We start from the raw sequence: 14,954 nt of genomic DNA, 5'->3' as shown, positions 1-14,954 counted from the left end.
GTTCAATGAACAAGGATTCTAAGGTCTTCGCATCAGGGAGCTTACTTAAAGGAACAAAGTGCACCATCTTGCTAAAACGGTCAACCACTACCCACACCACTGATTTCCCCTCAGAAGGGGGCAGATCAGAAATAAAATCCATGGAAATGTGAGACCATGGCTTGCAGGGAATGGGTAGTGGTTGTAGTTCACCAGCGGGAAGTGTTCTTGGGGTCTTAGACCTGGCACAAACATCGCAAGCCAAAACATAAGACCGTACATCCTTAGACAAAGTGGGCCACCAGAAAGACCTCAGGAGCAATTCCTTAGTGGCAGCAATACCTGGATAACCAGAGAGCACGGAGTCATCACATTCACCCAATAATTGAAAACTAAAGCACTCAGGAACAAATAATTTATCTGCCGATGTTTGTGGAGGAGCAAGTTGCTGAGCCCGTTGAATCTCAGAGGAAAGATCGGCAGAAACTGCTGCCACAAAGATACTTGCCGGCAAGATGGGTTCCGGGGGGGAGTCAGGAGGTTGGACGGCATTAAAACTCCGGGACAAGGCATCTGCCTTAATATTTTTACTTTCTGGTCTGAAAGTACCAGAAAAATTAAAACGAGTAAAAAACAGGGCCCATCTGGCTTGTCTAGGATTAAGGCGTTTGGCCGCCTCAAGAAACACTAAGTTCTTATAATCGGTAAGGACAGTAATACGGAGTCGAGCCCCTTCTAAAAAAATGCCTCCATTCCTCAAATGCCCATTTTATGGCCAGTAATTCGCGGTTTCCAATATCGTAATTTCTCTCCGAAGGAGAGAACTTACGAGAGAAGAAGGTGCATGGCCCTAAATTAGTGAGGTTAGAAGACCCATGAGAAAGAATGGCCCCCCACACCATCCTCTGAGGCATCAACCTCCACCACAAAGGTTCCTTGGTATCGGGGTTTCAAAGGCCCGACAGGCCCCCAACGACCAGTTAACCAGATCAGAACCTTTTTTAGTTAAGTCAGTAAGGGGCTTGGCAATAACAGAAAAATTATTAATGAATTTACGGTAAAAATTGGCGAATCCTAAAAAGCATTGGAGTGCCTTTAAGGAGGATGGTCTTACCCAGTCTTGGATAGCCTGAACCTTACTGGGATCCATTTTAAATGAATGAGGAGTAAGAATATAGCCGAGATAAGGAATCTCTTGAACGCCAAACACACATTTCTCTAATTTAACAGACAGATGATTCTCCCTGAGGATTTGAAGAACCAATCTGATGTGAGACACATGAGAATCCCAGTCAGGTGAAAAGACAAGAATATCATCGAGATAAACAATCATAACTTTGCCGATGAGTTCTCTAAAAATGTCATTCATGAAATTCTGAAACAAGATACTCAAAGTGTCCCTCTGGAGTATTAAAAGCATTTTTCCACTCATCTCCCTCCTTAATACGAACTAGGTTATACGCTCCTCTCAAATCAAATTTAGAAAACCACGAAGCACCCAAAATCTGGTTAAACAAATCAGGAATCAACGGGATGGAATACTGATTCCTAATAGTGATTTTATTCAAATTTCTATAGTCAATGCAGGGCCTGAGACCACTGTCCTTCTTTTTAACGAAAAAGAATCCTGCTCCCAGGGGAGAGGTGGAGGGCCTAATATGTCCCTTCTTGAGACTCTCCTGGATATAGTCTTTCATGGCCCTGCGCTCAGGACCAGAAAGATTATAAATTCATCCTTTAGGAAATTTAGACTCGGGTACCAAGTCGATAACACAGTCATAAGACCTATGGGGAGAAAGAGTATCTGTCTCAGTGGTGGAAAAAACATCTGAATAATCAGAAATAAAATGAGGAATAATATCTGATGAAACCCCAGCTTGAACTACGGTTAAGCAAGAACTACAGTTAGGCCCCCATCTCTCTAACTCGCCCGAACTCCAGTTAATGACCGGATTGTGTTGCAGAAGCCAGGGCATACCAAGGACTACCTGGACAGGAAGATTCTCTAAAACAAAGAAAGAGCATTTCTCTGAGTGGCAGACCCCCACAGACAGGGTAACCTCCGGAGTACGGCGTTTGTTTAACAAATTTGCAATCAATAAAACTAAAAGCTGACCCTTTAAGACTCCAAAGGCAATAGAATCCGGCAACATTAATTTACTTCTTACCACCTCCGGGAGTACCTTGTCCTTGGATCCTTCAGACTTGGATGACTTTCCAGAAGGCGGAGCTTTAGGACACTGACGGATCCAGTGGTCGGGATCCCCACAATAAAAACAAGGGCCCCGACGACGGCGTAGCTCTCTTCGCGTCATCCCGAGTTGCATGGGCTCGTCCGAGTGGGCCTCCATCTTGGGTTCAATGGGGGAAACCTCAGGTTGAAGAAGGGTATGAGGAGAAAACAAATGCTCTCGTTGTCTCTCTCTGATCCGTCTATCTAGTCTGATGGCTAGACAGGGATAACAAAGTCAGGACAGGGATAACAAACCAACATGTCTTTTAACTTCTCAGTCAAGCCTGCCCTAAATTGACTCGTTCCAACCCAAGGGAACACACCACTTGCGGAACTGCATACAATATTCCTCCACAGGACGATTCTCCTGAAGATTGGATTCTGCCACAGAGGCTCGGTCTGGTGTATCATAAAGAACCCCTAACGCCTGGAAAAAGAGGTCCACAGAATTAAGACAAGGGGAATCCGGAGGCAAAGAAAAGGCCCATTCCTGGGGGTCCCCTTGAAGCAGGGAGATGATAATACCAACCCTCTGTGGATCAGGGCCAGAGGAGTGAGGACGTAGTCAAAAAATAAAGTTTACAGCTTTCCTTGAAAGCTAAAAAACTTCGGCGGTCACCCGAAAACCGATCGGGTAATTTAATGTGTGGCTCCACCTGAACGGTGGCGGGAGCAAGAATGGGGGGAGTTCGGACGGTCTCCTGAACCTGTAGTCTCTCCCCAAGTTCCTGTACTATTTGAGCAAGACCCTGCACATGTTCGGTGAGGCTCTGTAGAGGGTCCATGCTAAATTAAGGCCTGTGATTCTGTCACGGGGTAGCATCACGGGTATATAGAGCGGAGGTGCACCCCCTGAGCTGCCACCCGGTCCCCTGTCCCTGCCTACTTGCACCACCCGCCTTAGGTGACGGGGCGCAACTGGGCGACAGTCCCTGACCTGAGTAAGTGCAAGCAGAGAGATAGAGACAGCAGGGAAGCGGACAGCCAATGAGAGGTAGCACTCGAGCGGACAGAGAGGTGGAACAAGCAAGGTACCACCAAAAACGGAAGGGCGAGGCGGGTCAACTAGCCGGGGTCAGTCCAGGAGGTCATGTCAGTACGAGGGAGGAGACAGAGACAGATCCGAGAGTAGGCCGAGGTCAAAATCCGGGAGGTCACGTCAGTACAAGAGAAGAGGCAAAGACAAAATCCAAAATCAAGCCAAGGTCAAAACTCGAGAGGTAGCGTCAAGGTTCAGGGAGCAGGCAGAAGAGGTGTCAGGAAGCAGATCAAGGGTCAAATCCAAAGGTAAGCTTAATAACAATAATAATACACAGCCTAAGGGACCAAAATCACAGGCAACCTGTAGCCAGCAGGTTGCCTGTATTTTTAGTGGGGAGTGAGGGTCATGTGACGTGGCCAGCGTCACATGACCGACAGACAGACAAGTCAAGCACCGAGTGATCAGCTCCACGCTCAAGGCAGACCTGGGAGCAGGGAGCCTCCCAGCTAGCAAAAGCCGCCCTGGGAACGAGGCCGAACACAGATCCTCGCTCCCGAAGCTAAGCAGCAGGTCTGCAGCTGATAGGAGACCGAGTGCGCCTTCGGCGCCCTGTTACACAACTTCTGTCAGCTGCAGAGGTGGGAGGGAGGGTGACTTTCTCCCTGCAGCTCACACTCAGACAGCACAGTGCTGCTGTCTTAGAGTGAACTGTTCAAAAGGAAATCTCCCCTATCCGGTTAGGCCACGCCCACTCCCACTCCTCAGCCAACAGGGATTGAAAAAATGGAGTTAAAAATCAACTTCTGCCAGCTGCAGAGGTGGGAAGAACGGTGACTTTCTCCCTGCAGCTCACAGTCAGACAGCACAGGGCTGCTGTCTTAGAGTGAACTGTTCAAAAGGACAGCCCTCGATCAGGTTAGGACACACCACCTCCCACTCATCAGCCAACAGGGATTTAGAAAAATGAAGTTAAAAATCCACTTCTGTCAGTTGCAGGGGTCGGAGGGATGGTGACTTTCTCCCTGCAGCTCACACTCAGACAGCACAGTGCTGCTGTCTGAGAGTGAGCTGTTCAAAAGGACATCCCTGTGTCCGTCCAGGCCCTATGCCAGACGGAGGACAGGTAGTCTGAAAGCCTATAACTGGACCTCTGACCACCCTAGGGGCTGGCTGCTATGGAAGTCACAGTTAAGGGGACGGTCTGCTATGAGGTCAGTGTTAAAGGGCAGATTGCTGTAAAGGCCACTATTAAGGAGGCGGGCACCTGTGGAGGCCACTGTCAAGAGGGTGGTGTGCTGTGAAACTCATTGTTAAAGGGGAAGGCTGCTGTAAAGGTCAAAATTAAAGGGGTGGGCTGCTGTGGAGGTCCCATTTTAAGGCACTGTGGGGGGGTCAGTGTTAAGGGGTGGGGGCTGTGGAGATCACTGTTAAGGGGGCGAGGTGCTGTAGAGGTCACTGTTATGGGGGATACTGTCGATATATTTTAACGACACACACAAACATTAAATGAAATAGATGAAATATACCTGTGCGAAGCCGGGTCCTTCTGCTAGTAAACATATAAATGCAATTCAGTAGTATGAAAAGTACAAGTGCACACAACAGCATAAATCACAGTGCAAGTGAACCTTTCAAAGTGCTATAAAATGGGGCATTGATGGCTTTGCATAGTAGCAATAAGGACAAATGTCCACAAATATCCATAGTCCAAAGTACCCTTCGTCCAGCGCACTGCATATGCACACTTCCATGGTCCCGGCCGGTGCCTTTTCCTATAGTGTGCAACCACGGCCACAGCTGCTGGATTGCAGGGTGGTCAAAGTGAGTGCAGCTCTGGAGTATAATACAGGATGTAACTCAGGATCAGTCCAGGAAAAGTAAAGTAATGTATTTACACAATGACTGCACCAGCGGAATAGTGAGTGCAGCTCTGGAGTATAATACAGGATGTAACTCAGGATCAGTACAGGATAAGTAATGTAATGTATGTACACAGTGACTCCACTAGCAGAATAGTGAGTGCAGCTCTGGAGTATAATACAGGATGTAACTCAGGATCAGTACAGGATAAGTAATGTATTGTATGTACACAGTGATTGCACCAGCAGAATAGTGAGTGCAGCTCTGGAGTATAATACAGGATGTAACTCAGGATCAGTACAGGATAAGTAATGTAATGTATGTACACAGTGACTGCACCAGCAAAATAGTGAGTGCAGCTCTGGAGTATAATACAGGATGTAACTCAGGATCAGTACAGGATAAGTAATGTAATGTATGTACACAGTGACTCCACCAGCAGAATAGTGAGTGCAGCTCTGGAGTATAATACAGGATGTAACTCAGGATAAGTAATGTATGTACATTGTGACTCCACTATTTATGCAAATGATTATACTTACATACTATTTATATAAGAAAATGCGCATTTGGTAATAATGTTTTTTTTTTGTAATGGCTCAATAAATAATTATGAGTCAGACAAACCCCGGTTCATTATGACTTATAATTAGACAGTGTCACATGATCCACATGAGAGGGTTGTCAGCGTCTTCAGTCAGGGCCTGGGAACGCTGGGCAGGAGTCACATTGCAGGTATGTAAATAATTACCGCTCACAGGAGCGGCTGCAGCAGTGTATACATTCTGTGATTGCTTAGTCATCACCACAGAGCTGGATGTGACGTCACCGCCACTGACAACTAGACATGACTATGCAATAACGAGATGTGTGGGCAGCATGGCTGTCAACAAGGGGCCCCGAATATGTGCATCTACTGGATGTGTATGGCCTGTCGTTCTTGGTAATTAAGGCTGTACATATCATAGCGGCAGATTACGTGGGCCCCATTCTGGCTGGTCCCAACCCCTTTACTGTTGGGTTGTATAGGACTCTCCTCTGAATTATTAGCATGAGGGATTGGCCCAAGGGTCATGGAAAGTGGAAAAGAAGCTCCAGACTCATGTCCTGGGTAGTAAAACCCAACATCCTAATGGGGGCTCATTTTATTTCTTTGCTATGGGGCTTTCTTCTATGTATGCCACTGTTGATATTGGTAGGGGTTCCATCAGATGGACCACCACCAAGCTCCAAGGGTGTACATACTACACACAACCCATGCTGCTGCTGCTGAGGGTCTCTTGGAGAAAGTAGACCATTCCAGGTTGGTTTTTGGAAGCTGCACCAGGGACTGCAATGATAGCATAAAATGGGAAGAGGACCAGAACGGGTAATCTCAGTTGGTTAGAAGCTTGGTGGTGTCAAGCAGCAGCTGCGAGCAATATCATTTTATCTTCGCTATGAGCCCCTCCTTATCGTTAGGTATAGACATGCTGTCCTCAGGGGTGGGGAGAACATGGCGGTGGTGCATCATTTTCTGAATAAGGTATCTGATTTGGGAAATGCGGTCTTGAGGTGCAAGTTGTGGACACAAACCTTAGGAGATGTCCCATGTTCAGAAGATCAATGGCTATCATTAATGCAGGTAAGTGAATGGGAGGAGAACCAACTGTTATGCTGATTCCGCCTCTTACTGTGCAGCTGCCCCGGGGAAGGGATGGTTCAGGTGTATTTCTAATTTGGAATTTTACTTTGTCCTTCTATCAATTGTATGTTAAAGGAATTTTCTGGGTGTTCAATATTAATGACCCACCCTTGGGATCTGATCGGTGGGGATCCAACCCCCCACAGATCACTTGTTTGAAGAGGCCATAGTGCTGCGGCATCTTCCTAGGTCAGTGATGTCACATGGCCTATGTGCAGTTCAGTTCTATTCGAGTGAATGGGCCTGGGCTGCAGTCCGAAGCACTGCCACTATACAATGTATGGCGCTGTGGCCTCTTCAAACAGCCGATCGGCGAGGGTGCTGGGATGTTGGATCCCACCGATCAGATACTGATGACCTATCTTGAGTAGGGTTGAAAAAATCAGGTCCGGATTGCTGTATCCAAACCCTATTCTATTAAAAACTATTCTATAAAAAATATAGATAATTAAGAATATGGCATCCGTCCTACTGTAAAATGTATGGCCTCCGCGGAGATCTTTCCGAAGTTTTACCAAATATCGCGAGACTTACTTTTTCTCGCCTCTATCACGTGTCACTTCGTTTATTCGCATAAATTACTACATCAAAGTACAAAGCTCAATGAGGCCCAAAGCCAAGTTCGGCTTAGTGATTTATGCGAATAAACGGAAGTGACACGTGATGGAGGCGAGGCGAAGCAAGAGTCGCGATATTTGCAGAAACTTAGGAAAGACCTCCATTGAGGCCATACATTTTACATTAGGACGGAGCCCATATTCTTAATGCAGTTTTTAAAAGAATTAGGTTCGGATACAGTAATCCGTACCCGATTCACTCAGCCCTGATCCTGAGGATAGGTTTCAATAGTCTACTCCCTTTACTCACTCTACTCCCCTTAGGATATATCGTAAATCCAGGGGTCTTACCCCTGGGACTAGTGGGAGAACGGTGGTCTTCTAAAAACCAGTTCTGCTGGAAAAGGCAGCCGGTGGCCACTTCCATTAGAAGACAAAATCAGAAACCTGTTTGAGTCCAGACGCAGTTCACAAATAGAAGCGGTCGAAGTCACGGATTACATATACGTTTTATGCACAGCAGGGGGCGCTGCACTGTCAGCAGTGGTCTTTAGGGAAGGAGATTCAGCCCGGACAGGACGTGGGCAGTTTTGTGCGGTGTGCAAAATGAACGCACATTTAACCAGACCTGCCAAGTGTCCCTCTTTTGCAAAACAGATACGGCTTTCTGGGCTGAGCATGCGCAGACCTTTAAAAATGCAAAAAAATAAAAAATTCCGGATCCGCTTTTCCGGATGACAAATGCCATCAGTTTGCATCCAGATTGCCGGCGACGGAACTGCCTGCTGGAAGTGTGAAAATACCCTTAGAAATTTCTATATTCGGATAATTTTTTCGCTATTTCGTGAGAGAAAACTAGTGAAGTGCATAGATATGCCGTAAAAACGGATCTTTCACACAATGTACCATAAGTGTCCCTCTTTGAATGTCCAAAAAGTTGGGGGGTGTGATTTAACTAAGAGCTCATGCACACAAATGTATTTTCCTTCCGTGTCCGCTCCGTTTCATTGGATCCGCCCAAAAAAAAAAAAAAACGGAAGTTACTCTGTGTGCCTTCCGTTTCCATATGTCCACATGTCCGGTCCGCAAAAAAATAGAACATGTCCTATTATTGTCCGCATTACAAGGATAGGACTGTTCTATCAGGGGCCGGCTGTTCCGTTCCGTAAAATATGGAATGCACACGGACGTCATCCGTATTTTTTGCGGATCCGTTTTTTTGAAGACCGCAAAATACAAACGGTCGTATGCAAGAGCCGTAATACAGACTTTGTTGTGGATTTGTGAAGGAGATACAGCAAAGCCCTCATGAGCGATGCTGCTGTGTGCATGCTGCCTACATGGTTATTCTCATAGCAGTCCTTTATGGCTGAGGCTGGACATTCTGGAACAGCCCTGTAAGCGGCAGCCGGAGATGCAGAAATTGGTAGAGCAGAGGCTCAGCTATTCCCCTAACCCCAGCCACCCCCGTCCTCTCATTATTCCAGCTATAAATGATTGGGAATATCCCTTTAATCATTTTCCAGGATGGAATTCCCCGTATATTTCCCAACCAGTGACCTGCGGAGAAAAACGAGGCCAAGGTTTCCTTCACCCCGGCTGAGCCTGCACTTTATCCTCTGGTGAGGGCATTATGTCACCTACAAGTAACCTGATCCATCAACTACGATGAAATTCCAATAATCCAGATCTTCTAATAACCTGAGAACATCAAAAGGATCTTCTTCCTCCCGGTTCCCTGCATTTTATACACTCTCCTATTACCTTCCAATAATACAGAAAATCTGATACTTTGATGCTGGATTAAAGGAATTTTACTGTGAAAATACTGTATATTCCTTTTCTTCCATCCAGTGATATTCCCACGTGGCTGTTATATGACAGGTACAGTTAATTTTCATAAACTAGCATGTTTGAGACTATGAAGCTGCCAGATTATTGGAATTTACGAAGTGTCAACACTGATGGTGAGACTTTCCAGAATGCAAATCACCAGAGCAAGCAGCATTCACAATAGTGAGTGCAGCTCTGGGGTATAATACAGGATGTAACTCAGGATCGGTACAGGATAAGTAATGTAATGTATGTACACAGTGACTGCACCAGCAGAATAGCGAGTGCAGCTCTGGGGTATAATACAGGATGTAACTCAGGATCGGTATAGGATAAGTAATGTATGTACACAGTGACTGCACCAGCAGAATAGTGAGTGCAGCTCTGGAGTATAATACAGGATGTAACTCAGTATCAGTACAGGATAAGTAATGTATGTACACAGTGACTGCACCAGCAGAATAGTGAGTGCAGCTCTGGGGTATAATACAGGATGTAACTCAGGATCAGTACAGGATAAGTAATTTAATGTATGTACACAGTGACTGCACCAGCAGAATAGCGAGTGCAGCTCTGGAGTATAATACAGGCTGTAACTAGGGATCAGTACAGGATAAGTAATGTAATGTATGTACACAGTGACTGCACCAGCAGAATAGGGAGTGCAGCTGTGGAGTATAATACAGGATGTAACTCAGGATCAGTACAGGATAAGTAATGTAATGTATGTACACAGTGACTGCACCAGCAGAATAGCGAGTGCAGCTCCGGAGTATAATACAGGATGTAACTCAAGATCAGTACAGGATAAGTAATGTAATGTATGTACACAGTGACTGCACCACTACCAGCAGAATAGTGAGTGCAGCTCTGGAGTATAATACAGGATGTAACTCGGGATCAGTACAGGATAAGTAATTAATGTATGTACACAGTGACTGCACCAGCAGAATAGCGAGTGCAGCTCTGGAGTATAATACAGGCTGTAACTCGGGATCAGTACAGGATAAGTAAGGTATGTACACAGTGACTGCACCAGCAGAATAGTGAGTGCAGCTGTGGAGTATAATACAGGATGTAACTCAGGATCAGTACAGGATAAGTAATGTAATGTATGTACACAGTGACTGCACCAGCAGAATAGTGAGTGCAGCTCTGGAGTATAATACAGGATGTAACTCAGGATCAGTACAGGATAAGTAATGTATGTACACAGTGACTGCACCAGCAGAATAGTGAGTGCAGCTCTGGAGTATAATACAGGATGTAACTCAGGATCAGTACAGGATAAGTAATGTATGTACACAGTGACTGCACCAGCAGAATAGTGAGTGCAGCTCTGGAGTATAATACAGGATGTAACTCAGGATCAGTACAGGATAAGTAATGTAATGTATGTACACAGTGACTGCACCAGCAGAATAGTGAGTGCAGCTCTGTAGTATAATACAGGATGTAACTCAGGATCAGTACAGGATAAGTAATGTAATGTATGTACACAGTGACTGCACCAGCAGAATAGTGAGTGCAGCTGTGCAGTATCAGACTACATTTACACGAACGTATTTTGTTTCCGTGTCCATTTAGTTTTTTTGCGGATAGGAGGCAGACCCATTCATTCCAATGAGTCTGCAAAAAATGCAGACAGCACACCGTGTGCTATCCGCATCCATATGTCCGTTCCGTAGCCCCGCAAAAAAATAGAACATGTCCTATTCTTGTCCGTTTTGCGGACAAGGATAGGCAGTATTATAATGGATCCGTAAAGAAAACGGATGCCATGGATAAGTAATGTAATGTATGTACCCAGTGACTCCACCAGCAGTGAGTGCAGCTCTGGAGTATAATACAGGATGTAACTGTACACCATTAATGCCAAAGTAACAGAACATTAGGCTCTTCGCTCCCCAAGCACCGCGGCTTGTTTCAGCTCCCTCTTTGTAAACTTCCTGTTTGACACCTCTGCAGCCAATTACTGGCTGCTGCTCCTCCTGCGTCATGTCAGGTGGTCACGTGACCCAAGTGGAGCAGATCTTCTCTGTGGTCAGTGATTCGCCGCAGCGGCGTCAATCTGGAATTTTACAGAGAGGGAACTGAAACAAGCAGCGGAGGCTGGGCAGAGAACAAGCTGAGGCCGGGGATCATCAACGCGGGTCCTGACAATCTGACTGGTCTGGAAATTATTGCACAACCCTTTTAATAGGGCAACAGTTGCAGGTCTGACCTTAGGGATCCACTCCTCTTTAGGGAACAGGGCGCCCATCTTGCACTGCTGTGAGTGTGCATGCTCTGCACTTTCCATTTACTTCGGTGGGAGAATAATAACCGTCAACTTTTATTTGGCGCTCCCATAGAAGTGATTGGAGGGCTGCACTGCTATGACCACCTCTCCATCCACAGCAGCTCAAGATGGGACCCTGTTCTCAACATGGAAATGGGTCCCAGAGGTCACATCTGAACCTATAGGACATTTATGGGGGTGGGGGATATACCCCTTTAATACTTACAAGCGTTGTCTTCTTTGGGCCATATAATAGGGAGGGCACACCGCTCACGCCCAAGGGCTTCTGCCACTTTATGGCCTTTGGGACCCCCACACCCGCCTAGGCCAATTCTGCCAACCTGTTTGTTAGATCACAATGTGAGGCCTTTGACAACCTCCTTCCCTCCTACGTTTGAAGACCAGAGGCCAGTTCCAGCCTTCAGCCCACCCAACACCCTCTTACCATGAAGCTATAGGGCCAGGAAGCAGAGCACAAGAAGTACAGTAGGCTCAATATTAGGGGGCAGGAACCATTTTGGGGAGCAGTATCTGACAGAAGCCTTAATGGACGGTCTAGCTAGAACGGAGAAGTAAAGAAGACAACTCTAATCACACAAGATGCCGACTGATTTAGAAATGCACGAGAAATCATGAAGAAATTGTGACTGTTTTTGGACAAGCCCTCTTTATTTTGGGTGGTTGCCATCTCCTGCTTGCTGGGACTTGAGGCGTAGCAGGTGTTGCTGACTAAACCCATAGAGAACTTTCCCACAGCAGATATAACCAGGGATATGCCAGGCTCCCGTCCTTCTGTGTTTGAAAGCCATGTCCCTAAGCATATGAAGGCCTCGGGTGAGGAACCTCTAAAGACCATAAACCCACTTCCTGTATACAGCTCCACCCCTTCTGCCAAAACGGTGCCGATAGGAAGTGACCATGCCTTATCCTGGAGAAGGGAGTGGCTGTCATAGGACAAATATGTTAGATATACATGGAAGCACCATATAGCAGTACATACATGTCGTGTGGGGGCCTCTAGGGCTCCCGCACAGTGCATAGAGCCTTAGGTTTTTTGTTTGTTTGTTTTTTGCTGCAAATAAATTAAACTGTCACTTAGCAAACTGTAGTGTTGTAGTCGGTAGTCTGCTGCTATGTTTTTGCTCCTGGGGTCCAAAGCTAGGACCTCTAGGAAATACGACCCGTAAAACTGGTCCTTTATTCCAGGTGAGAAAATAGGTTTTCTCGGAGCGAGAACCCCTTCTAGTCATGGTGGCCATATTGTCACACAGCTTTTCCAGAAGAATGGATCATCGAAGGTCAACTCAGAGACATTTAGATGTTTACTAGTATTTTTATTATATTGTATGGGGTCAATGATCAGGATTTGCCCCGAGTCGCCCGCTGTAATCCACTCATTTCTATAAATACACTTCCCTCCTTTTGACCAACACGGCCTTTGCTCATTCCTCCTTCCCAACAGGGAAATCAGATCTACTGTGGGAACACGTGAAGAGGCAGTGCAGGCGTGCAGCAACTTGCGCAAGCGTCAGACTTCCATCATCTAAATTAGCAAGCAGCCGACAAGCAGCTACACCTCCCTGTATAAATAGCTCCAGAATAGCTCTCCAGTCTGTAATCCCATGCATAGGTTTTATTGCTGCGCAGTAAGATCGCCTGCAGACATTAGGAGTTCTTCCTTTATATATGCTACAGCTCACGTGGAAAGCGAAGGCACCGGGTACTGCAAATACATAGCAAGAAGGGAAGCCCTAACGAAAAGCAGGCAAAAAGCGCAATATTCCCCCCCCCCCCCCCCCCCAGCGGTAAACTGTGGGGAAGCCTGGCAGTAAGTGTTCAGTTTCCCTGCAGCGCCTCCGCAGGGAAAGTGAAGTATTAGGCCTCTTTCAGACGGGCGTTGCGGGAAAAGGTGCGGGTGCGTTACGGGAACACCCGCGATTTTTCTACTCGAAAAATCGCGCATGTTTGGTACCCAAACCCGAACTTCTTCACAGAAGTTCGGGCTTGGGATCGGGGTTGCGTAGATTGCTATTATTTTCCCTTAGAACCCCATGTTAAAGGGAAAATAATAGCATTCTGAATATAGAATGCATAGTAAAATAGCACTGGAGGGGTTAAAAAAAAAAAAATATATATAATTTAACTCACCTTAGTCCACTTGATCGCGCAGCCGCCATCTCCTTCTGTCTCCTTTGCTGAACAGGACCTGTGGTGGAGTCACTCCGGTCACCATTGTGATGGATCATGTGATGACCGGAGTGACGTCACCACAGGTCCTGTTCAGCAAAGGAGACAGAAGGAGATGTCGGCTGCGCGATCAAGTGGATTAAGGAGAGTTAAATTTTTTAAATTTATTTTTTAACCCCTCCAGCGCTATTTTACTATGCATTCTGTATTCAGAATGCTATTATTTTCCCTTATAACCATGTTATAAGGAAAAATAATAATGATCAGTTCTCCATCCCGATAGTCTCCTAGCAACCGTGCGTGAAAATCGCACCGCATCCGCATTTGCTTGCGGATGATTGCGATTTTCACGCAACCCCATTCACTTCTATGGGGCCTGCGTTGCGTGAAAAACGCAGAATATAGAGCATGCTGCGATTTTCCCGCAACGCACAAGTGATGCGTGAAAATCACCGCTCGTGTGCACAGCCCCATAGAAATGAATGGGTCGGTATTCAGTGCGGGTGCAATGCGTTCACCTCACGCATCGCATCCGCGCGGAATACTCGCCCGTGTGAAAGGGGCCTTACACTGTGGCCATTCACTCCTGTATAATGCAGGAAAGGACAGGTCCTTTAGTGCGGGGGGCACTCTTTGCAACCTAACAGTTGAGGGTCCTGAACAGAGGGCACCCCTCTTTTAATTCAGAGCTCCCTAATATGGTTTATGAAAAAGTTTTTTCTAAAGACTCTGATCTAAACCCGCCGTACACATTACCATGTGAATGAAGTTGCTTGATAACCAAAATGGCCCCCATGACATGTACCATATAAATTGTCGCCCAGCTTTTCCAAAAATCCTAGATTTTTTTAAATCTGCTTTAGGGCTCATGCACACGACCATATGTATTTTGGGGTCCGCAAAACACGGCTCCTAATAGAACAGTCCTATCCTTGTCTGTAATGCAGACAATAATAGGACATGTTCTATTTTTTTGCGGAATAGACAAACAGAATGCACACGGAGTAACGTCCGTTTTTTTTATGGACATTAAAATGAATGGTTCCACATACAGTCCGCAAAAAATATGGAACGGACACGGAAAGAAAAATAGGTTTATGTGCACGAGCCCTTACATAGTTGCCAACTGTCCCGAATTTGAAGGAACTGTCCCGAATGTTCAGAGACTGTCCGGGGCCACAAATGGGCGTGGCTAGTGTAAGTCCCACCTGTAAGTGGACGTTCCCTAGCAGGTTTGGCTTACATGCTCCTTATTTACCATGTTGGTAAGTATGGCCTGATAATACAGTGACAACCCATGTGATCGCTAAATGCTGTTCATATTGGTTTTCAAGGGCAGATATAACAAAGAAACAGGA

This window comes from Bufo bufo, chromosome 3, assembly GCF_905171765.1.
Source record: "Bufo bufo chromosome 3, aBufBuf1.1, whole genome shotgun sequence".
Classification (NCBI taxonomy): domain Eukaryota; kingdom Metazoa; phylum Chordata; class Amphibia; order Anura; family Bufonidae; genus Bufo; species Bufo bufo.
This window is presented reverse-complemented; position numbering follows the sequence as displayed.